Source organism: Capra hircus, chromosome 7 (genome assembly GCF_001704415.2).
Source record: "Capra hircus breed San Clemente chromosome 7, ASM170441v1, whole genome shotgun sequence".
In the NCBI taxonomy this organism is placed as follows: Eukaryota; Metazoa; Chordata; class Mammalia; order Artiodactyla; family Bovidae; genus Capra; species Capra hircus.
In genome coordinates this window covers 58125706-58142147 of record NC_030814.1, presented here as the reverse complement: position 1 = coordinate 58142147, position 16442 = coordinate 58125706, and positions in this window count along the sequence as shown.

The window sequence follows — 16442 nt, the reverse complement described above, 5'->3', positions numbered from 1 at the left end:
AAAGGGGTCTCGTGCTCTTGAGAAAGAGAAAGGGGTCCAAGGCTCTCAAGGAGGAGAAAAGAACAAGGCAAAAAGGACAAACTCTTTTTCTACATTGCTTTGTCTTAGTCTATATAACAATGTATCTTGCTCAAGGACATGTTTCTCCTTAATAAAAAGTGAAGTGAAGTGAAAGTCTCTTGGTCATGTCCACCTCTTTGCAACCACTTGGACTATACAGTCCATGGAATTCTCTAGGCCAGAATACTAGAATGTGTAGCCTTTCCCTTTTACAGGGGATCTTCCCAACCCAAGGATCAAACTCAGGTCTCCCACATTGCAGGCAGATTCTTTACCAACTGAGCTATCAGCGAAGCCCCCTTAACAAGAAACTTCTGACTAATCTTTTATCTAAAGATGTATGTTGTGGGAGTGGGTCTGTTAAGATCTTTCTATTGTTAGTTCTAATCCTGTGGGAGAGGGTCTGGTAAGACTCTTTACTGTAATAAGGTATATAACTCCCTTGCTAAAACTAATGAGGGGGGCACTCACCACCCCCCTTCTGATGTCTGTGTCAGAAGCTTTTTCTGTCCCTTTTTCACATTAATAAAACTCTGCTACACAAAAGCTCTTGAGTGATCAAGCCTGGTCCCTGGTCCCAAAGCTAAATCTTTGGAGATCATAAATCCGACATCGTTCACCATAAGCTATCAGTGGGGAGATCACGAATCTGACATAGTCACCATAAGCTATCAGTGGGTCTCATCCTGTTACATGGAGTCCCACTGATAATAATCTTGTCATAAAGACACCTTGGCCAAGGGCCAAGGGGCTGGACTGTGCAGGAAAGAATTACCATAGCAGGCCTGAGACTGCTATCCTTAGAAAGGCCTGTTTGCAAGGCTGGCCCTTTGGTGACATCTGGGACTTGAATTTTGGGAGTGTCCCCAACATTTAATAACTGATACAAGTGGTTTACTGTGCCTAACTGTATACACAATGTAGTTTATCCTAGGCTCATGTGTGTCCAGCACCCAATAAAACCCCTGGATTTCAGGTAAGCTTCCCTGGTAGATAACACTTCATACATGTTGTTTCAGTTTGATCTACAAGAATTAAGCACTTTCTGTGTGAATCCAGGGGAAAAGGATTCTTAGAAACTTCTACATACTTTCCTGCAGATTTTGTCTGATGCACCTTTTCCCTTTGCTGGTTTTTCTTTGTATTTTTTTTTACTATATAATTTTACATACTCAGCCATGAGTATGACTATATGCTGAGTCTGATGAGTCTTTCTAGCAAATCACTGAACCTGGGGATGGTCTTAGAAACTTTCAGCGTCCAAAGTGCTCACCATTACACCATGGAACCTCTTGGTCTTAGAAACTTTCAATGTCAAACCCTTTCATTTGTTCCCTGACTGGCAGGGTAAGAAACACTAGAGTGGAAAACCTGAAATTTCCCTTTCCCTAAGCAAGACAGTAAATCTTAAGTAGCTCTGCACCCTAATTTCAGAGATTAGCACTACATTCTCAAACTCACAGTTCGCAGAGGTGATAGTCTCCACCATATCCACAGTTACTTCACTTGTTCACCCCCTGCAAAAACTGGATGGATCATAGTGATTTGATGACAATGGACTGCAATTTACTTAACCAACTGGCAGGTCCAATTATAGCTGCCATACCAGTGGTTATCTTTACTGGAGTAGATCAGTATAGCCTTCAGCACTTGGGAGGTGGCTATTTTTCTGCTGAATGCATTCATCTTAAACTCCGTCACTGAGTAAAATCAAAGGTAGGTCATCTTCTCACAACAGGGGAGCAGAATACATTCACTGTTTTGCCCAAGAGCTATGTTAACCCTTTCTTTTGTAACGTACTCCACAAAAACCTCAACATAGAACATTCTGCAGAGCATAATGTTAGACTGCCATATTGATGACATCGTGCTAACTGGGTCTAACGGACAGCAAATGAAAAGGACCCTAGATGGCCTAGCAGGACACATGCATGTCAAAGAGTAAAGGATTCGCCCCATGAAGATTTAGGGGCCTGCCCCATCAATAAGGATTCTAGGGGTCTGGGGCATGCCAGAAAATTCCCCCTGAGGTAAAATACAAATTATCTCTTGAATCTCTTGCCACTGAAAAAGAGGCACTGTCTTTAGGGACCTCTTTGGATTTTAGAGGCAGCATATACGATTTTGGAACTCAAAATGCTACCAAGTTTGAGCAGGGTGGGAGTAAGAAAAAGAGACATATCAGGTTGAAACTATAATACTAGCCAATCTGATGTGATACAGTCAATCTGATGTTGCATATGCCAATGCCAATAGTGCATACGGATGCCAATAATGAAATGCCAATAGTGCATAAGGATGCTGTGCAGAGCTTCCAGCAACCCACAGCAGGAGGATTATAGTATAAATCTTATAGTGTAGATCCATGCCTTCTATTCATATAATAGATGGCTTCTGTGTGTTTATAAATAGATGGTGTCATGCTCCTGAGCCCTAGTAGAGACTGAGTGGCTGCCTATGATGCCAAATGATCATCTTGCCATGAGAGCTGCTCATTATGGGCTAGATGCCATCAGAGCTACTACAGTGTAAGATTAGAGAGGTATAGGAGCTGAGCTTTGGCAAATGAATCTTCTGGTTGGCTCAGCACCTAGAAGGAATGCAATTATATTAGAGATAAAAAAACTGACTTACTGGACATATATAAAGTATGGAGTTCAGCAAGTACAGAATGCATATTACTTTCTTCATAATTTACAAAAATTGACTATGTTGTATATAAAAAATTTTCAAAAAATAGCTAAAGAAAAATTTATAAGAGCATATTATCTGATCACAAGGAAATTAAGCTAGAAATCAATAACAGAAAGATGTTTAGAATATCTCATGTGTTTGAAAATTTTAAAATTCAGTTTGAAATAACCTGTGGGTCAAAGTAAACATTACACTAGAATTAGAAGCTATTTTGAACTGAATTATTTTGATATATCATAAAAAAACATGATGATGCAATTAAGGAGTATTTAGAGAAAAGCCAAGAGCCTTGAATAAACATATTAGAAAAAAGAAAAAGGTAACAATTAATGAATTAAATATCTTTCTCGAGAATGAGAAAAACAGAAGAAAATAAATCCCAAAGAAGACAAGAAAATAATTAAGAAGAAACTAATAAGATAGTAAACAAATATCTAAGAGAGAGAATCAAAATACCTAAAAGTTGATTCTTTGAAATAGTAATAAAATAGTCAAGTCTCTGGCAATACACAAGGAAACTAGAGGGAAGGCATCAACAGCCAATATCAGGAATTTAAACAAGAATAGAAACTCAAATTTGTAGACATAGACAACAAAAAGGTAATGAAGAAATATTATGCACAAAGCTATGCCAATAAGCTAAAATTTTAGCTGGAATAAACAAATTCCTAGAAATAATAGATTAACCAAACTATTCATCAAGATTAGAAAAAACAGAAGAGTAAGATACTTCTTTAGGTTTAAATTCAGGACCAGTTGGCTGTACTACCAAAAACTGAAGGAAGAAATAATTCCAATCTTATACAAACATTACCATAGAAAAGAAAAAAAGAAAAAGGGAGACCATTCCCTTAAAAGGTTTAGCATGACCCTGAGACCAGGAAAGGAAAATTAAAAGCCAATATCACTCATTGACATAAAGTAAAAGAGAAAAAAATCCCATGAAAAAATTTTACAGACACAGAAAAAGGATTTGATAAAACTCTGCTTATAATGGGGGGAGGGAGAGAATCTCAAACTAGAAATAGAAGACTTCCTTAATCTTTAAATTATATGAAAACATTTACAACAAACCACATTAATTGTGAAATGTTAACAGTTTTCTTCTAAGATCAGAAACAACACACAAATGTCCACTATTACATCTATTTGATACTGTACACAGGTTTGGTGAGCATACGGCAAAGAAATACAAGTTACAAAGAATGCAGAGGAAGAAGAAAAGTTCTTATCATTTGTAGATGATATTAAGGAATACAAAGAAAATCCAAAAGTACCTACAGATAAAATATTATCATTAAAAGGAGTTTATTAAGATTGCTGAATTTGAAAAGTCAATAACATCGATTTGTTTTATAAAATATCAAAGAGAAATAAACATTTAAATAAAAATAGAATTCATAACCAAAAAGAAAAAATCGAGTAGTTAGGAATAAGCCTAACAAAGTATAAGACTTCTATGGAATAATCATATGACTTTGTGAAGAGACACTAAGATGACTTATATAAATGTGGAAATATTGGGTTGGCCATAAAGTATATTCTCATTTTCCCAGAAGATGCTGCAGAAAAAAATCTGAACAAATTTTTTGGCCAACCCAATATATAGTATTCCTAAATTGGAAGATTCAGTGTTTTAAATTGAGGCTTAATTCAGACTGAAATTGAAGAAAGTAGGGAAAACCACTAGACCATTCATTTGGGTATGATCTAAATCAAATCCCTTACGATTATACACTGGAAGTGAGAAATAGATTTAAGGGACTAGATCTGATAGACAGAGTGCCTGATGAAGTATGGACGGAGGTTCATAACGTTGTTCAGGAGACAAGGATCAAGATCATCCCCAAGAAAAAGAAATGCAAAAAAGCAAAATGGCTGTCTGAGGAGGCCTTACAAATAGCTATGAAGAGAACAGAAGCGAAAAGCAAAGGAGAAAAGGAAAGATGTTCCCATTTGAATGCAGAGTTCCAAAGAATAGCAAGGAGAGATAAGAAAGCCTTCCTCAGTGATCAGTGAAAAGAAATAGAGGAAAACAACAGAATAGGAAAGATTAGAGATCTCTTCAAGAAAATCAGAGATACCAGGGGAACATTTCATGAAAAGATGGGCTCGAAAAAGGGCAGAAATGGTATGGACCTAACAGAAGCAGAAGATATTAAGAAGAGGTGGCAAGAATGCACAGAAGAACTGTACAGAAAAGATCTTCATGACCCAGATAATCGCAATGGTGTAATCACTCACCTAGACCCAGATATCCTGGAATGTGATGTCAAGTGGGCCTTAGATAGCATCACTACGAACAGAGCTAGTGGAGGTGATGGAATTCTATTTGAGCTATTTCAAATCCTGAAAGATGATGCTGTGAAAGTGCCGCACTCAATATGCCAGCAAATTTGGAAAACTCAGCAGTGGCCACAGGACTGGAAAAGGTCAGTTTTCATTCCAATCCCAAAGAAAGGCAATGCCAAAGAATGCTCAAACTACCTCACAATTGCACTCATCTCACATGCTAGTAAAGTAATGCTCAAAATTCTCCAAGCCAGGCTTCAGCAATGAACCGTGAACTTCCTGATGTTCAAGATGGTTTTAGAAAAGGCAGAGGAACCAGAGATCAAATTGCCAAAATCTGTGGATCATGGAAAAAGCAAGAGAGTTCCAGAAAAACATCTATTTCTGTGTTATTGGCTATGCCAAAGACTTTGACTGTGTGGATCACAATAAACTATGGAAAATTCTGAAGGAGATGTGACTACCAGACCACCTGACCTGCCTCTTGAGAAATGTGTATGCAGGTCAGGAAGCAATAGTTAGAACTGGACATGGAACAACAGACTGGTTCCAAATAGGAAAAGGAGTATGTCAACACTGTATATTGTCACCCTGCTTATTTACCTTATATGCAGAATACATCATGAAAAACTCTGGGCTGGAGGAAGCACTACCTGGAATCAAGATTGCTGGGAGAAATATCAATAACCTCAGATATGCAGATGACACCACCCCTATGGCAGAAAGTGAAGAAGAACTAAAGAGCTTCTTGATGAAAGTGAAAGAGGAGAGTGAAAAAGTTGATTAAAGCTCAACATTCAGAAAACTAAGATCATAGTATCCGGTCCCATCACTTCATGGGAAATAGATGGGGAAACAGTGGAAACAGTGGCTGACTTAATTTTGGGGGGCTCCAAAATCACTGCAGATGGTGACTGCAGCCATGAAATTAAAAGACACTTACTCCTTGGAAGAAAAGTTATGACCGACCTAGAGAGCATATTGAAAAGCAGAGGCATTACTTTGTCAACAAAGGTCCGTCTAGTCAAGGCTACAGTTTTTCTAGTAGTCATGTATGGATGTAAGAGTTGGACTATAAAGAAAGCTGAGCACCGAAGAATTGATGCTTTTGAACTGTGGTGTTGGAGAAGACTCGAGAGTCCCTTGGGCTGTAAGGAGATCTAACCAGTCCATCCTAAAGATCAGTCCTGGGTGTTCATTGGAAGCACTGATGTTGAAGCTGAAACTCCAATACTTTGGTCACCTGATGCGAACGACTGACTCATTGGAAAAGACCCTGATGCTGGGCAAAGAGTCGGACACGACTGAGTGACTCAACTGAACTGAACTGAACTGAATATTTTAAAGTTATCAATTCTCTTCTCTCCCAGGACATTCAGTTCACTTCAGTTCAGTCACTCAGTCGTGTCTGACTCTTTGTGACCCCGTGAATCACAGCATGCTAGGCCTCCCTGTCCATCACCAACTCCTGGCGTTCACTCAGACTCCTGTCCATCGAGTCAGTGATGCCATCCAGCCATCTCATCCTCTGTCGTCCCCTTCTCCTCCTGCCCTCAATCCCTCCCAGCATCAGGGTCTTTTCCAATGAGTCAACTCTTCGCATGAGGTGGCCAAAGTACTGGAGTTTCAGGTTCAGCAGCATTCCCTCCAAAGAAATCCCAGGGCTGATCTTCAGAATGGACTGGTTGGATCACCTTGCAGTCCAAGGGACTCTCAACAGTCTTCTCCAACACCACTGTTCAAAAGCATCAATTCTTCGGCGCTCAGCTTTCTTCAGAGTCCAGCTCTCACATCCATACAGGACCACTGGAAAAACCATAGCCTTGACTAGATGGATCTTTGTTGGCAAAGTAATGCCTCTGCTTTTCAATATGCTATCTAGGTCGGTCATAACTTTTCTTCCAAGGAGTAAGTGTCTTTTAATTTCATGGCTGCAGTCACCATCTGCAGTGATTTTGGAGCCCCTCAAAATAAAGTTTGACACTGTTTCCACTGTTTCCCCATCTATTTGCCATGAAGTGATGGACCAGATGCCATGATCTTAGTTTTCTGAATGTTGAGCTTTAAGCCCACTTTTTCATGCTCTTCTTTTACTTTCATCAAGAGGCTCTTTAGTTCTTCTTCACTTTCTGCCATAAGGGTGGTGTCATCTGCATATCTGAGGTTATGGATATTTCTCCTGGCAATCTTGATTCCAGCTTGTGCTTCCTCCAGCCCAGCTTTTCTCATGATGTACTCTGCATATAAGTTAAATAAGCAGGGTGAAAATATACAGCCTTGATGTACTCCTTTTCCTAATTGGTACCAGTCTGTTGTTCCAAGTCCAGTTCTAACTGTTGCTTCCTGACCTGCATATAGGTTTCTCAGGAGGCAGGTCAGGTGGTCTGGTATTCCCATCTCTTTCAGAATTTCCACAGTTTATTGTAACCCACACAGTCAAAGGCTTTGGCATAGTCAGTAAAGCAGAAATAGATGTTTTTCTGGAACTCTCTTGCTTTTTTGATGATCCACAGATGTTGGCACTTTTATCTCTGATTCCTCTGCCTTTTCTAAAACCAGCTTGAACATAAACATTACATTACTTTAAAATTCATATGAAAGAATAAAATAAGAGCTAGGAAACTTCTTAAGAAAAACAGTAGGATAAAAAATTTGACTTCCTTATTCTTGACTTGTTATATAGCTGTCTTAATCAAGATAGTCTGCTATTGGTGCACAGGTAGAAATTTTGACAAGTGTAATAGATTAGGGAGCTCAAAAACAGACATATATAAATATATATATGGAATGTTTGACTATTACAGAGATGGCAATCCAAAATGTCTTAGTCTACTCAGTAGCTAAATACCATAGACTGGTGGCTTAAACAACAGGTATCTATTTCTCATCATTCTGGAGGCTGGTAAGTCAAAGACCAAAGTATCATCAGTTGGTTTCTTCTTGATGATGGCCTTCTTCCTGGCTTGCAGGCTACAGCCTTCTCTCTTTATGTACATATGGTAGAAAGAAGCAGCTCTGGTGTTTCTTCCTCTTCTTATAAAGGCACTAATCCCCTGCTTCCCTAATGGTATTGTGGATAAGAATCTGCCTTCCAGTGCAGGGGACAGGGGTTCCATCCCCAGTCAAGGAAGATTCCATGTGCTTGAGATCAACTAAGCCCATGTGCCACAACTACTGAGCCTCCACTCTAGAGCCCTGGAGCCACAACTATTGAGTCCACTGCAACTACTGAAGCCCACAAGCCTAGAGCCTGTGCTCTACAATATGAGAAGCCACTACAATGAGAAGCCAGAACACCAAAACAAAGAACAGCTGCCACTCAAAGCAGTTAGGAAAGCAGCAATGAAGACCCATCGAAACCATAAATAAATAAACTAATAAACAAAGCATGAGGTAGCTCAAAATTACTTGCAAAGACATCCACAGTTAAAAAAAGGTGGGGGGCACTAATCACATCATGGACTCCACCCTCATGATTTTCAGTTCAGTTCAGTGGCTCAGTCGTGTCTGACTCTTAGCGACCCCATGAATCGCAGCCACACCAGGCCTCCCTGTCCATCACCAACTCCTGGAGTTCACTCAGAATCACGTCCATCGAGTCAGTGATGCCACCCAACCATCTCATCCTCTGTCATCCCCTTCTTCTCCTGCCCCCAATCCCTCCCAGCATCAGAGTCTTTTCCAATGAGTCAACTCTTCGCATGAGGTGGCCAAAGTACTGGAGTTTCAGCTTCAGCAGCATTCCCTCCAAAGAAATCCCAGGGCTGATCTCCTTCAGAATGGACTGGTTGGATCTCCTTGCAGTTCAAGGGACTCTCAACAGTCTTCTCCAACACCACAGTTCAAAAGTATCAATTCTTTTGGCACTCAGCTTTCTTCACAGTCCAACTCTCACATCTATACATGACCACTCGTAAAACCATAGCATTGACTAGACGGACCTTTGTTGGCAAAGTAATGTCTCTGCTTTTCAATATGCTGTCTAGGTTGGTCATAACTTTTCTTCCAAGGAGTAAGCGTCTTTTAATTTCATGGCTGCAGTCACCATCTGCAGTGATTTTTGGAGCCCCAAAAAATAAAGTCTGACACTGTTTCCACTGTCCCCATCTATTTCCCATGAAGTGATGGGACCAGATGCTATGATCTTAGTTTTCTGAATGTTGAGCTTTAAGCCAACTTTACATAAATCTAATTACTGCCCAAAGACCTCATCTCCTAACACCATCACAGTGGGGTTAGGGCTCAATATATGAACTCGGCAGGTGGAGCACAAACATTCAGTCTATAATACAGATCTATGGGAAAGATGAAATGTTCAATTAAAAGTGATTATCCATACAAAGATTAAATTGAATCTTAATTTAAAAATCAACTTCAAATGGATCTAAGACTCAAATGTCAAAACAAAGACAAAACCCAAAACAACTTTCAAGCTCTTAGTGGAAAATACATGTATTTTAGACCTTGGAATAGAAATAATTTCTTTAAAAAGGCACTGATGATAGAATAAAACATTTGTCGTTCAATTGCTAAGTCATGTCCAACTTTGTGAACCATGGACTGTAGCATGCTAGGCTCCTCTATTCCCCACTATCTCCTGGAGTTTACTCAAATTCATGTCCATTTAGTCAGTGATACTATCTAACCATCTCTATTTGTAATAAAATCAAGAAATTTTATTCATCAATAGACATCTTTAAAGGCGTGCAAAGGTACAAAAAAGGAGACGATAATCATCATATACACACTGACAATTAATATCAAGAATATATCAATATAAAGAAATTCTACAAACTTGCATAAATAAAAATAACAATAAAAAATGGTAAAAGACATGAACAGACATTTCACAGAAAAAACATATAACCATTAGACACATGAAGAGAGATGTTCTTTCACTGTAATCAGAAAAACACAGCTCAAAACCAAGATGAGGTAGATTTATTTTTTTCTTTTACTCACAGTTGTTTGCCAAAAATTTAAAAGCGTAACAATGCCAAGTGTTGGAAAGCATGTGGATACAACAGATTCAGGCCTATATAGTGCAAGTGCATGTAAAAACCAGTACAACTACTTTGAGTTGAGTATTATCTATTAAATGTAACAATTCAGTTCAGTTCAGTTCAGTCGCTCAGTTGTGTCCGACTCTTTGTGACCCCATGAATTGCAGCATGCCAGGGCTCCCCGTCCATCACCAACTCCCAGAGTTCACCCAAACTCATGTACATCGAGTCGGTGATGCCATCTAACCATCTCATCCTCTGTCATCCCCTTCTCCTCCTGCCCCCAATTCCTCCCAGCATCAGAGTCTTTTCCAGTGAGTCAACTCTTCTCATGATGTGACCAAAGTACTGGAGTTTCAGCTTCAGCATCAGTCCTTCCAATGAACACCCAGGACTGATCTCCTTTAGGATGGACTGGTTGGATCTCCTTGCAGTCCAAGGGACTCTCAACAGCCTTCTCCAACATCACAGTTCAAAAGCATCAGTTCTTCGGTGCTCAGCTTTCTTCACAGTCCAACTCTCACATCCATACAGGACCACTGGAAAAACCATAGCCTTAACTAGACGGACCTTTGTTGGCAAAGTAATGCCTCTGCTTTTCAATATTCTATCTAGGTCGGCCATAACTTTCCTTCCAAGGAGTAAGAAACTTTTAATTTCATGGCTTCAATCACCATCTACAGTGATTTTGGCCCCCCAAAATAAAGTCAGCCACTGTTTCCACTGTTTCCCCATCATTTGCCATGAAGCAATGGGACCAGATGCCATGATCTTCGTTTTCTGAATGTTGAGCTTTAAGCCAACTTTTTCACTTTCTTCTTTCACTTTCATCAAGAGGCTTTTGAGTTCCTCTTCACTTTCTGCCATAAGGGTGGTGTTATCTGCATATCTGAGGTTATGGATATTTCTCCTGGCAATCTTGATTCCAGCTGGTGCTTCCTCCAGCCCAGCTTTTCTCATGATGTAGTCTGCATAGAAGTTAAATAAGCAGGGTGAAAATATACAGCCTTGATGTACTCCTTTTCCTAATTGGTACCAGTCTGTTGTTCCAAGTCCAGTTCTAACTGTTGCTTCCTGACCTGCATATAGGTCTCTCAAGAGGGAGGTCAGGTGGTCTGGTATTCCCATCTCTTTCAGAATTTTCCACAGTTTCTTGTGATCCACACAGTCAAAGACTTTGGCATAGTCAATAAAGCAATGTAACAATTACCCCTCAATAAATACTTGAGAGTCCCAGAATTTCTATTCCTAGTTATATAGCCCTCAGAATTCTTCTACATTTACATCAGGAAGTATATATATAAGGATATTTACCTTTACATTACATTTTGCTCCTGGGCAACAGGAGCAAAAATCAGAATGCAATCTGTATGTCTATCAGCTGAATAAATAAATCATGGCATATTCACAAAATGAAATGTTTCACAGTAGTCTAAATAAATGAGTTACAGTAACACAAGATTATTGGATTTTAACAATATTAAGAGAAAAACAGTACCAAAGTATCACATACAGCATTTTAGCCTTATTATAAAACAACTTATTTGTTAAAAACCCTTATTTAAAACAACTAGAAAAATATATTTGTGGGAGTAACATAATACCAAAAATTAAAAAATCAAAGGAATGAAGAATGATGCACCTAAAATTCAGGATGATAATCATCTTCATTTGGTGGGGACCAGGTAGGTCTTCTCTGTAGGAAGGGCTATTTGTGTGATTAGATATATAATACTACCAAGGTCCTGGCATTTAGTGGGGAGTTGCTGTGTTCACAAACTCTTATTATTATTTTGATAGATAACCACATATATAGATATACAGCTAAATGATATTGGACAGGTAAGTAAATAAACAATGCACTTCAGGTATGGACTACTGAGGACAGTTTATCATAACCCAATTCTGTGAATTTGAGGTCCAACAGGATAAAATTAGAAAAAAACAGCACGTGATAGAATGTAAAGTACATACAATCACTACTTAAGTTTTCTTGCCAAAAATGTTTAAGTTCAACCAAGCCTTTAGACCAACCTCCCAAGGAGACACAGTCTTGAAACCCAGGGGCCTTCCTGCCTAGGTCTTTGCAGTAACAGAACAGAATCAATCTGGGGGGAAAATGCTTGGAAATAGTGCAAGGCTATCATCGACACGGATCAGCTTTGACTCCAGATGGCAAAAAGAAGTGGAAAGGTAAGCATAAAAACAGAATCAGAGAATAGAAAAATAAAGAGTAGTGTATGCTAAAATCCTTGAGCCATTACAAAAGACAGTAATGGCATTGCGGCAGCCTCTGAACAAAACCGAATACAAACCTTGCTTCGCGGCCTCTCCATGACCAAGTGGGCACCTGAGTCCGAGAAGACTCCCACGTCTGGGTGCTAAAGACACAGAGAAGGCTTTTTGTGGGCAACACCTCTAAGAACCTGAATCAAAGCCCAGAGTGCCGGTTGATGAGTCTGCCATAACTGAAAGGCAAAAAGAACTTTGTTCCAAATGCACAAAAAAAATTTGTAAATCAATGATCAAAGAACTTAAGTGGAAAGATGCTTCAATTAAAGTCTGCTGAGAGTCCAGGTTGCTGGGGAGGACCCAGTGAAACTACTTTAGGCTGGAATAGAAACTCTGACCATATAGACAATTATCTGGCTTCCCTGTAACTGAAATAATACTCTTTCTGAGGGTAATTTTTCCCCCACGGAATGTGCATAATTATTATCAGACATCAATTTTCTACAAAACTACTTACCTACCTGTGAAATTTTTTGTCTCAAGGTTCAGACTAAAGCCAGTAATACCAGATTTTCTGAAGGGGTTTTGCAAAAAGCCTTTATTACCTGTCACCATAAACAGAAGCATTAGAATAGATGACCTCAATCAACCTTGAAGAGATAGGGACACAAAAGGGCCTAAGTCTGCTTTTAAACATTATTTACATCATTCACAAGGAGCATGTATTTTAAAGTGCTGGCATTAGGATGGAGCTGAAAACACAGTGGAACATGGAGCTCAAAAGGCAGATCACAGACATGAATGATAGTTTCACACCGAAATAATTTACTTTCTAAAAGGACTCTCAGAGAAACTTTCTGGGCCATGACACATGAAGCTGGAGAGATCAGAGAGACCAGAGAGCCACAGACTTTGAAAATAGGGATTTCAGAGTTCAGAGGGTGCTTGAGTTGGAAATGCAAGCTCTGAACAGAGGGTACTTTCTGACTTGAGCAAAAAAAAAACCTGTGACTGTTTTATGTAACAACTTCCTGATAATAATTATCTCTCCTTCTTAGAGATCTGGGCCAGAAGAAAAAGAACCTACGTTTCTTCCAGATTGAACAACTTGGGGACATTTTCTTGTTTAATTCAAGAAAATGCTCAGGTTTGATCCAAATGGAGTATAGGGAACTGAATTCCATGGCCAGATATGATCCTTCTGACACTTAACTGCTATAGCTTGTGTTATGCTCCGAGCCCGTATCTCCGAACAGACCGAGAGAGCAAGTCCACCACAGTATTGCAAACGCAAGAAGGAAGTTTATCTCTAGTGCGCTAGGGCCTAAGTCTCATCCCACACAAGGGAATCCGACAAGAGCCCCAAACAAAGGAGTATGGCGGCTTATATACAGGCAGTTCTTTGTCTCAGTTACAGGAGTAGCTGGCGTTACATGATTGGCCAGGCAGGATGAGCGCATATCCTGTCTCTTTCTGGTAAACATGACTCAGGTCCTAGAGCCCATCGTTTGGTCCCTAACAGCTTGATATTTGATATCCCATGAAAGTTGGAACAGAGAATGAATTTCTAGCTAGCGTATCACTGTAGCATTGCAAGATGCAGACCATCTGGCCCTGACAGTAGACCAAAGGGTATAATAAATATACCAAAGGGATAAGATATTTCAAAGTTGAAGAGTACCAGGTAATTCCCTGGCCCATGCCCAGTGGTTAGGACTCAGCACTTTCACTGCTGTGGCCCAGGTTCAATCCCTGGTAGGGAACTAAGATCCCGCAAGCCAGAAAACATGGCTAAAAAAAAGAAAATTGAGGGATACCAGAGAAAACTCTAATTTGAAATGATATATATGCAACCCAGTATTCATAGCAACACTATTTACAATAGCCAAGACACAAAAACAATCTAAATGCCCATTAAAAAAATGAAATAATGCCTTTCACAGCAACATGGAGAGGTTTAGAGTTTATCATATTTAGTGAAGTCAGACAGAGAAAGACAAATATCACATGATATCATTTATTTGTGGAATCTAAAAAAATGATACAAGTGAACTTATTTACAAAACAGATTCACATGGCTATTAAAAAGCAATGGCAGAGGGATAAATTAGAAGTTCTGGATTAACATATACACGCTACTATGTATACAACTGGTAAACAACAAGGGCCTACTGCATAGCACAGAAAACTATACTCAGTGCTTGAAATAACCTATAACAGAAAAGAATCTGAAAAACTACATATATGTACACACACATATATGTATAACTAAATCACTTTGCCATACACTTGAAACTAACACAACATTGTAAGTTAACTACTTCAATGAAAGAAATTTTAAAAGTTGAGGGATAAATTTATATTTTGTGAAAGGACATTTAAAATAAGGCTAGGCGTCAGACATATGGATTTGACCAATTTAAATCTTAGACGTAAACACCATCTAAGGACTTTCCTGGTGGCGCAGTGAATAGGAATCCACCTGCCAAGGCAGGGGCCACAGGTTTCAATCCCTGGTCTGGAAAGATTCCACACGCCAAGGAGCAGCTGCACCACAACTGCACCACATGCAGCACAACTACTGAAGCTCTAGAGCCCTCGAGCTGCAACTACTGAAGCCCGAACACTGTCAGGCCAGTGTTCACAATAAGCCCCTGTGCCACAACTAGTGAGGCCCGTGCGCCTGGGGCCTGTGCTCTGCAGCAAGAGAAGCCACTGCACTGCGAAGCCCGCACACCACAGCTAGAGAGTAGCCCCTGTTCTTCGAAACTAGAGAAAGCTGAGTGCAGCAATGAAGACCCAGTGCAGCCAAAAATAACTAAATAAATTAAGCAGCGTGAACCTGTAAAAAAAATATCATTTTACCTCAAATAATAGTAATGAATAAATAGTAATCTGTGAGGTAATAGACATTACTAATACTCAATATGTCAGGAAATTTGGAAAACTCAGCAGTGGCCACAAGACTGGAAATGGTCAATTTTCATTCCAATGCCAAAGAAAGGCAATGCCAAAGAATGCTCAAACTACTGCACAATTGCACTCATCTCACACGCTAGTAATGTAATGCTCAAAATTGTCAAGCCAGGCTTCAGAAATACGTGAGCCGTGAACTTCCAGATGTTCAAGCTGGTTTTAGAAAAGGCAGAGGAAGCAGAGGTCAAATTGCCAACATCCGCTGGATCATGGAAAAAGCAAGAGAGTTCCAGAAAAACATCTATTTCTGTGTTACTGACTATGCCAAAGCCTTTGACCGTGTGAATCACAATAAACTGTGGAAAATTCTGAAGGAGATGGGAATGCCAGACCACCTGACCTGCCTCTTGAGAAATCTGTATGCAGGTCAGGAAGCAACGGTTAGAACTGAACATGGAACAACAGACTGGTTCCAAATAGGAAAAGGAGTACATCAAGGCTCTATATTGTCACCCTGCTTATTTAACTTCTATGCAGACTACATCATGAGAAATGCTGGGCTGGAGGAAGCACTACCTGGAATCAAGATTGCCAGGAGAAATATCAATAACCTCAGATAAGCAGATGCCACCACCCTTATGGCAGAAAGTGAAGAAGAACAAAAGAGCCTCTTGACGAAAGTGAAAGAGGAGAGTGAAAAAGTGGGCTTAAAGCTCAACATTCAGAAAACTAAGATCATAGCATACGGTCCCATCACTTCATGGCAAATAGATGGGGAAACAGTGGAAACAGTGGCTGACTTTATTTTGGGGGACTCCAAAATCACTGCAGATGTTGACTGCAGCCATGAAATTAAAAGATGCTTACTCCTTGGAAGGAAAGTTATGACCAACCTAGACAGCATATTGAAAAGCAGAGACATTACTTTGTCAACAAAGATCCGTCTAGTCAAGGCTATGGTTTTTCCAATGGTCATGTATGGATGTAAGAGTTGGACTATAAAGAAAGCTGAGCACTGAAGAATTGATACTTTTCAATAGTGGTGTTGGAGAAGACTCTTGAGAGTCCCTTGAACTGCAAGGAGATCTGACCAGTCCATCCTAAAGGAGATCAATCCTGGGTGTTCATTGGAAGGAATGTTGCTGAAGCTGAAACTCCAATACTTTGGCCAGTGAAGAGCTGACTCATTGAAAAAGACCCTGATGCTGGGAAAGATTGAGGGCAGGAGGAGAAGGGGACGACAGA